The sequence below is a fragment of the Fukomys damarensis genome, unplaced genomic scaffold, assembly GCF_012274545.1.
Source record: "Fukomys damarensis isolate Sample0158 unplaced genomic scaffold, DMR_v1.0_HiC HiC_scaffold_18, whole genome shotgun sequence".
NCBI lineage: Eukaryota > Metazoa > Chordata > Mammalia > Rodentia > Bathyergidae > Fukomys > Fukomys damarensis.
The window spans coordinates 40,379,595-40,389,330 of record NW_022900930.1 but is presented as its reverse complement, the minus strand read 5'-3'; the positions used below and the strand labels follow the sequence as shown (position 1 = coordinate 40,389,330).

Here is a 9,736-nt window from a genome sequence, read left to right as displayed (position 1 = left end):
GTGGTAGAGCTTGGCATGGGGGGAGGTTTTTGAATTGAGTAATTAGGCAGCTGCAACCCTGTGGAACAGAAGCAATGATTAGGCTAATTAGGTAAGCTGTTTTATACGTGCTGCGGTGGACTCCAGGGTAATGGCCTAGAAACTACCTCTCCTAGTTTATTAGATTGATGAAGTGCAGGTTTCCCAGTTAGGGTTTTATGTATTTTTTTAAATTAGAGATTTATCTGCCTGCTTTTCACCTGTTTCTCCTTTGTTTCTGTGCTAACAGGGAGGCAGGCATGTTTTAGTTGCAAGTTGGGCTTTCTTCCCCATTACTATGGTGGCCGAATGGAGCAAATTTCATAGAGCACCTTTAACCAGCTCTGTGAAGGACCGGAGCAGAGAGATTTACAGCGCTTAGTCAGTTTAGAAGCTGTATTTTTGGTGATGGGACTCTTTCTGGTCATTTACACACACCTAACTCCTTTATGTATATATTTATTTTTGTAACACCGCCTGGTGCCTCACTGTGAACCAGGCTCTGTTAGGTGGGAAGGATTTAAAGATAGCCCGCCCCTTTGGAACTTTGTTAATTTCACTTTTATTCCTCTGTCTGCTAGCCCAGTGGTTGGCATGTGGAAGGTCCTATGCCAGTGTTTGTTGAAAGAATGAGTACGTTAATGATTAGGGCCTTGTTTTTTTATTTTATTTTGTGTGTACACTCACATTTAGCTCATGCAGTGGTAGCTTATTTGGTAACACATTGTTTTTTCAATAAAACAAATTTCTTGTATACCTCATTCATTGTATAACCTCATTCATTCCCTGGTAGTTTTTAAGTTTAAGCTAAACCTTTTAAAATATTTTGCTGCTAAAAAATGATAAATAATACCAGGAGTTCTGCTGATGTTTTAAAAATAAAAATACAAAATGAAACTGTTTTTGCCAAATTATAATGTGGCAATGAGTATAACGTACAAAGAACTTTTTATTCACATTGTGTCATTTGGCCTTGCCCTAAAGTTGGACTTTACAGGCGTTATTCTCTCAGTGATAGCATCTTTATAGGGGCTACAGCACACATTGAATGATGTTCAGAAGAGTTAGCCGAGGTCCTCCTCTCCTTACTCCTGGATCTTAGTTTACTCTGACCCATTTTAGTCTTCTCTTTTAAGGAATACTTTCCATGGTACCCAGTTTGTAAATTGCTAGACTGGGCCTACTGGGCTATTTAAATAATCCTTTGGGAGCATTCAGCAAGAAGTGATAACACCCAACTCTTCAAAAATAGCCTTACTAATGTATCCTGCTCACCAGACAAACATAATATGGCAGCATCGAGAAGTACTTGTGGGATATTTTCTAGACATTGAAGATTTGTGCCAGGGCAAGTGTTCTTACTTCAGTGGGCTTGATGAGAATGTGCACTGAGGTGGAAAGAGCCAAATGCGCATTTCTGCTGGATCTTTTTCTGATTAAAAAAAGAAGGATAATGATAACTCACTTTGCAGGAGTGTTCTGGGATTAAATGACATAATTGATAAGGGCACAGTTCTACTCAAATGAGGTAGGTGCTCAATTTTTGACAGCGAAAACAAAAATAAAACAAATAAACAACCAAATACCTAAAGGGGGATAATTTTCAGGTGCCTCTGAATGCTTTATAACTAAAGCTCTAATTACAATAATTTCTATGTGGTCATTAATGCAATTCTCTACAGATCTCTACTGTTAACTCAAGTTCATTTATTCTCCGAAAGCATCCTATCATTTTCTTTTAAAAATAAATCTCCTAAATTCATTATCACCCTCTACAATTAATCTAAATTAATGAGTTTTTATTACATTATTATCCAGTGAGTACTTTAGGCCTTGTTGCTATGCTACTGTATATTTTGTGGATTAAGAATTTTAAACTAAGCTGGAATCTTGGTCTTTATTAGAGATGGAGTTTTACTCTATTACCCAGGTTGGTCTCAATCTCCGGGGCTTAAGCAGTTCTCCTGCCTCCGCCTCCTGAGTAGTTGGTCCTACAGGTGCATGTCACTGTGCCTGTCTGAATCTTAGCCTTTAAATAGAATTTTGGGTAATAAAATGAAGTAGATTGTTGACAGCAAAGCTTGATAAGGTGATTGTAATATAGTTATATTAATTTTAAGTCAGTACCATTAAAATAAAACTAATTAGGAAGTATTTGATTGGCATTTAGGAAATATTTCATTCTAATATATGGGAAAAAACTCTTAAAATAACTTTGGGAAGCCGGGTGTGGTGGTGCCTGCCTATAATCCCAGCACTCAGGAGTCTGAGGTAGGACGATTGCTGTGAGTTTGAGACCCACCTAGGCTACATAGTGAGTTCCAGGTCAGTCTCAACTACATAGGTGAGAGCCTGTCTCAAAAAAACAAAAAAACAAAAACAAAAAAAAACAAACCAAAAAAAGCTTTTGGGGCCTGTTTTATGGGATAATACTGAGTAATTATTTGGATAATATATTTTCAAATAGTTTGGAAACTAATAATTTGAAAATGTATTATTAAGGAATAATAATAAAATTCAAGAAGAGTAAAACATTTACAAAATTATATTATCACTTCATATACAAAACTGAAAATTCTTCCTTCAAATAATTAAATAGTTCCTCTGGCTTTTTTTTTTTTTTTTTTTTTTTTTTTTTTTGTCTTTTTGGTGGTGTTGGAGATTGAACTCAGAGCCTTGAGTGTGTTAGCCGTACACTCTTACCACTGAGTACCAGCCTCTTTTTTCCCCATATATTTTATAAAAATGTATTGTCACTCCCATTTTTATATTGTTAATATATGCACTTAATGCCATTTAATTTTTTTGGTGATTCTGGTTGATAGCTTTCTGACACTGAGATATGGTGACATTGTCCCTTGGCTGTAAGATTTTTACCATGACATGAAGGCATTTTTATGTTGGGATTTTTTTTTTGCACTTGCGAGGAAGGCGGTAGCACCACTGAGCTAAATCCCTGGCCCTGTTGGGAACATTTTAATGTATGAATAACCAGGTTGTAAGTGAGGGTGTTGTTCCAGTTCATCTCAAGTGTCACTTGCCTGGATTAAGAGACTCCTGGAGAGGTGACCGGAAGCTGGTAGTGCAGATACTCCTCAGTTGATGAGTTCACTGATGCTGACGGTGCTGCTAAGTGGTGGTGGGTCTGGTTGGAGGAGGTGAGTCACCAGGGGCCTTTGGAAGTATAGTAGACTCTTGATTTAAGAACTTGAACGGTTACCAAGAACTGGTTGTTACTCAAGTTGATTGTAAGTCAGTTTAACTGAGATCTGGATGCTTTCCTGGGTATACCCTGTAGATAACAAGAGGTAGATGAATCTCCATTGACCTAATGAACCCGAGCGGTGTCTGTGACAGGCTTGTTGTAACTGGATGCACCAATTAAAGATTGCCAGACTGATAAGAGAAATAATACATCCAGGAGACAAATGAGAACTGAGGAGAAATGACCGTGAGATGATATAGCACATTTCTTCCCTGCATAGGTACCTTGAAAGCCGTCATGTCCTTGAGTGCAGTGTGGGTCGTTCCTGCCTTCCCCACCAACTGGTGAGTGCCTGTAGGGCAGAGGTGGAGTTTCATGCATGTCCCTGGTGCCATGGCTTTTATTTTTATTTTTTTTAAATCATGTATAGGCGTGAGATTTCCACCTGGGGCTGTAAATGCTTTGCAGGCAGGGAACCCGTTACAGAGTACTTTTGACTTTTCCGTTGCATCTGTGAAAATGGTGGGAAGAGTGTAATATTTCTTGTTTCATTAATTCAGTCAATATTAAATCTGATTTCTGCACAAGGATACTCATCTGTTTCTCAATGCCTGGGACGTTTATTTCCATTGCAGATTAAAAACAAAACACACTTCTCTCTGTAAGAAAAGGAATCTATAATCTACTTTTTACAGGTATATTAAAGAATCAAGAGTAGATTCTTTGGCGCTTTGAAGAACATGATTTATGAAATATCAAAATAAATGCCTCTCTCCTAAAAAGCTGTATTAGTAGTAAAGAATATTTTTCTTGAAAGATATATTGGGTAGGACATAGGAAAACAGCAATTTCTGTTTTGGAGTGAAAGATACTATTTTAATTCTATTGGTCCAAATGCTAAAATTTCTCTTACTGAATAAGAATGTGGTAGCTGAGACAAACTCAGCTGACTTTATGTAAGAGCAACTGGTGATGAGACAGAATTGCAGAATCTAAAGTTAAATGCAAAGTATTCTGTTTTTAATTACAATATAAAAAATTAAAACCTGAGCTCAAAGTCTTCTTGGCAACAGACATTTAGTGAGAGATAAATTAAAGATGACTTTATGCTGCCTCTAGCCAGCATCCTAGTGGTTTTCCTGTTCCATGAACTTATGTTGTATAATCACAGGATTTCAAAGCAAGAGGTGAATTTCAGAAAGCACTTCTTAGCCACTCATCCTCCAGATGAGAAATGAGGCCCACAGTGGTGCAGGAAGTGGGCAGAAACGGCGCAGGGAGAGGGGCTAGACTGAGGTTACTGCCCACTCCCGAAGGACAGTGGCACAGGGACATCCTGCCTGGCTTGCGTTCTTTGACACTGAGTTTGCCGCTGCTTAGTTCTGTGCTTGTGGACTCTTTGCTGGCTTTGCTGCAGTGGCAGCAGATAGGAGGGAAGACAGGGAGGTTGGGAGACAGTGAAGATGCGGGGATGAGGGAAGTGGGGTGGGAAAGGAGACGCCCAGAAAGTCAGCCTTCTATCTACCTGTTTGCTTCCTTTCAGAAGTGGTCCCAGTAAAGCAGTGATCCACACCAGCGTGGCGGGCAGCTTGGCAGCCCCGGAGACCAGGAGCATCCTCCCCCTGCCACTTCCTGTTTGTTCCCTCTTCTTGCAGTAGGGCCCCAGCTGGAGGTTATTGTGCCTGTTGGCTTGTTAGTTCTAGTTCAGTCCTACCAGCAGACTTACTTGCTTCATGTTATGTAGTGATGTTGAGAGAGACAAGAGGCAACCTGAAGTGTATGTGTATGAAGTGTATGGTTGATCCTTGGTCAGTTTTCAGGTTTTTCAGATCTTAGCAAAAGGATTCCCTGAGTAGAACCTCCCATTTCCCTTTGTACTTTCAAATCAGAATCCTTGCTTATTCAGAGGTAGAAATTTTAAGAGAAGCTGCAGTGCACGCTCATTTTCAATTTCAGTTACTCCTTGCTAGTTCCCTCAGGGTCTGTTAAAGATGCGCAGCTCCAAGGCCAATGTTGGGATGCAGCTTGTGGGTGTGCAGTGCTGCTTTCGACCCTGTCCACCCCCTCTCTGGACCTCAGCAAACTTCAGCTGTACAAGGTGTTCCTGCTTTGGTTTCTGGGGCGTTTACCTGGGGCCAAATTCTGGTTCTTAAATTCCTGCACACTGCTTTGTGGTCAGGTGGGAGCCTGGCCCAAGGGTGAAGGAGGCAAGTTCAGCTACAGACTAGAAATTTCTGTTTTCTTTGTTATTGCTGTGATTTACTGTTTCTCAGGAAAGTATGTATTTTTCAGGTGTTCTTAAAGACCACTGCTGATTACATCACTGAAAGTCTCTCAATTTAACCTCTTCCTCTGTAGCTTCTATGGTTGCGAGTAAATTATGACAACTAAAATTTTATTCTATAAATGTATATTCCTTTTAGGAAAGTCAGAAAATAGACTTAAGCAAAAAGAAAAAATATAAGAGTCTACCTCCTAGAGAAACAGCCAATTATATTTTAGTGTGATTGAATGTTTTTATGTAGTAGCATTAAATATACTTTAATAAAAGTGAGTTTGTAGGGCTGGGGATTTAGCTCGGTGGTTCGGTGGCCTGCCTTGCAAGTGCAAGGACCCAAGTTCAATCCCCGGTACCAAAGAAAACTAAAACAAAAAACGTGAGTTTGTGGTGTATACACTGATTTCGATAGCTTCCTGAATTGACCTATTTCATACATATCTCATAACAAGTAGACTTTATTTTCATAAATAAATCTTTGAATAACTGTCTTTTGAAGTAGTGATAAATAAAAAATAAAACAAAAAAACCGCACTATCTCATAACCCATGTTGACATATTAAAATGATCAGTAATAAAACAGGTAACTTGGTACTTACGGACACTGTATGCCATTCATGTATTGCTTCCTTTCTAAGAACTAGGTATATTGTTAATCTTATTCTACAGATAAGGAAACAGGCTAATTGTTAAGCACCTTCTTCCCCAAACCACACAACTAGTAAGAAATGAGCCCAGATTAGGAGGCAAGCTGATAGGCTGTAGAACCCATTTCCTAACTGTGCATCCTACTGTTAGACTTTATAAGCAGGCAAACAAGTAAACAAATAAAGCTTTATTGCAGTTTTAGCATTCACTTATCCATCCATCTCCTCACTCAAAAGGGATCTACAAGTTTTTCTACATTTTTAAAATAAGTTTAATAAATGTGGAGCTCTTTCTCTCTGAGGATGTACGGAGCTGCCTCACTCTGTGCAACAGCCTTTTGGGCATCTCGGCATACTTTACTTTAGCTGTCCAGTTTACTACTGATGGATATTTTGGTTGAATACAGATATTTACAATGATAAACATTAGTATTGTTACACTAAAACTTACGTGTACTGAGTGATAAAATCGGTACCAGAGGCATTTGTACCTTGCACAGTAAAAACAGTGATTTCTGTTGATTCTATATATGCCTTGCACTGTGCTAAAATATTTATATTTCGAAATATCCCTGTGAGGGATATTCTCTTATATTTGAAGAAACTAAGATCTAGAGACATTAAACAGTTCACCTTGTGTCATACCGAAAGTACGCAAAATCTTGGATCTGAATCCAACCACCAGATTCTGGGGCACATGACCTTGACTGGTTTGTATCTTCCCAGTACTGGGGATGGAGGAAGTCCTGATATTAGTAAACATTAATCATGTCTGCATTCATTCCTACCATAAGGGCAGGAGAGTGCTTGTTTTAAAATACATTATCCAGGCCTCAGTATCACATGGATTGCTATTTTTGATAGGGTAAAAAAATTATGCCTCGATTTGTATTTATTGAATAATGAGTAAGGCTGAACATGTACTGAATGTTCACCGATCACTTATGTTACTTTTTCTGTAAACTTTTCCCATCCATTTTTTGCTGCTGTAACAGAATCCCACAGCCTGGGTAATTTATAAATGCTAGGAGTTTATTTGGCACATGATCCTGGAGGCTGGGAAGCCCAAAAACAAGGTGTCAGCATCTGTTGAGGTCCTTCATGCTGGCTCATGCTATGACAGAGGGCAAGCACGTGTGTATAAGGCAGAGTGTAACAGGCTGATCTCATCTTTTTAATCAGCGAGCCACTCTTGTAATAAATACTTGAGACCATTGCTGAGGGCTCTGCCTTCGTGACCTAATCACGTCTTAAGGTCCTGCTTCTGTCACAGTGGCAGTTAAATTTCCACATGTTTTAGGAGATATTCAAATCATAGAATTGCCTTCATTTTTTTATTGGGTAGTTTTAAAAAATGATTTTTATGAGCTCTCTCCAAAGTAAAGACTTTGCACTATTGATGTAGTGCAGATATTTTTCCAGCACAATCATTTTTAATGACTTAAGTTTTCCATTACATGGAGATAATATAATTTGTTTGAATGATGGGGCTTTCACTTCCAGGTTTCATTACAATGATGTAAAAATATCCCTTTATTATTTTCTTTCTTTCTTTTTTTTTTTTTTTTGTACCAAGGATTGAACTCAGGACTTTGTGCTTTTGAGGCAGGCAGTGTCACCACTGAGCTAAATACCTGACCCTCCCTTTATTATTTTTTAAGAAATTCCTTAGACACATGAACGATTGATGGAAGAGAATACACATTTCAAGGTTTTCATTCATATTATATTTCTTTTTACACAGATTATAAGTACACTGAGTAACAGATTATGTTAAAATGTCTGTGTTCCAGAAGCCAATGATATTACTTGGTGTTACTTTAAAAATCCTTGGCCCATCTGTATTTCTTTGATTATGAGTTAAGATTGGAATGTTTTTCATAAATTTTGTTGTAGTTAGTATTTCTTCTTTCTTGAATTACCTGTATATGCCTTCAGCTGGATTTTGACTTTTTGTACAGTTTTTTAAAAATTCTTTCATTCTACTTATCTAACAGTAGAATGAACTACCTCACCTTTCTATCATTGATGATAGTGGAATAAAATATATTGGAACTGTTTATGGAAAGGGACCAGCATTAATTAGCTTGCTGCTGTAAATCAGGCTGTATACCTGCCTGACCTTATAGTACACCTTTCTCCTGGTCCTGGTGCAAAGCTTTCCACCCCTGGGCCGTACCTCATTCAAGACAACATTTTCGTATTGAGTGGGAAGTTAGCTGGTTGAAATGGAAGTTAAATTTTGTTATTTTTGGCAAAGAGGAACATTTCAAAAATAACTACCTAGAGAGAGTACAATGTGATACAGAATCCTTGGTGTCCTTTTAGGTAATTAATTCAATTTTTATTTTTCTTCTTACTCGGTTAAGTGCCTTGAAGTATCAAGCACATGGAATATAGGCAGGGATTAGGCAGAGACCTTTTGCAGGGCAGTTCTGACCTCTTCGGCTTCTGTGTACCTCCCGGTGCTTGCCACTCTGGAAAGCTTGGCTTGCTGCCTGCCCCCTGCAGGCCTGGCACTCCCAGCCAGAGAAACCTCTGCTGTCTTTTGTGTTCTCCTCACTGCTGCCATTCTCTTCAGACTCTGCTACTTGGATGATGCTTTCTCTGTTTCCCCAGTGCCATGGCAACAATTTCCGTGTAGTCAGGAAAAAAGACTTCTTATTTTTCTTTCCCTTTGACCTGCTGTTTGTAGTTGGCACTGTGGCTCCCCTCCTTTCCTTTAGTGAGAAAGCACTGTGTCCTGGCCACTGGTTCTAAAGTGGCACTCATTATGTCTGCGGTCCCCACTCCTCTGCCCCTTCTCCCCGTGCATTTTCACTTTTATGGACACATGATATAATGGGAGTTTGGTTGCTTCCCTTGCACTGCATTAGACCTAGGATCTTGGAGAGGGGATTTGCTTTTTGCTTACAGCTCCGCAGGTTTCCTGGGACCACTACACAACAGGAGCCTTAATTTTTTGCCAGATGCCCACAGGATTTCATGGTAGAAAGCCTAATATTGTTTTATAGGATTTGTTCCTCTTGTATCTTACATGATCAGTCTCCCATCACTAGCCACAAAACGTAACACTCATAACTTAAAGGACCAGGGGGTTATTTTAGCTCACAGTTTTAGTCCATGGTCAGTTGGCTCCAAGGCGAAAAAACAGCATGGCAGAGGGGTTTGGTGGAGGCAAAGATGCTCAACTCGAGACAGCTAGGAAGCAGAGAGAGAAGAAAGGAGCCGAGTCAAGAACATGCCTGTTGAGGTCTCGCCCCGCCCCCAGTGACAACCGCCAGTCAGGCCCCGCCTCCTCATAGCACATTGAGCTACTGCACTTACCAATGGATGAATCCGCTGTGTGGCACTTCCGTGAGCCAATCAACTTTCAAACACATGAAGCTTTAGGGGGACATTAAAATCTAAACTAAAATTTCTCCTCCCCTCTGGAATTCAGGGTTTGCATTATATTTAGCCCGCCCTGGGTTGTCTGCTCAGCTCCAGGCTCTTGTGAAGTCTACCAGTTATGGAGCGTGAGCCAAGGGAAAGAGCAGGAGGAGTTACAGTTGACATAAAAGATCTGCATTTGAAATCACTTGGAAT

At 39.5% G+C, this 9,736-nt stretch overlaps 1 long non-coding RNA gene across 1 annotated transcript; it reads right to left on the bottom strand.

Moving 5' to 3' along the window:
• Positions 1–3,059: 3,059 nt before the first annotated feature.
• Positions 3,060–9,519, bottom strand: LOC104862743. The gene is made up of 3 exons (XR_002025396.1): positions 9,261–9,519; positions 3,508–3,734; positions 3,060–3,310 (listed from the first exon to the last, which is right to left on the bottom strand). It is a non-coding gene; the product is annotated as an uncharacterized LOC104862743 (long non-coding RNA).
• Between the last annotated feature and the right edge of the window lie 217 nt (positions 9,520–9,736).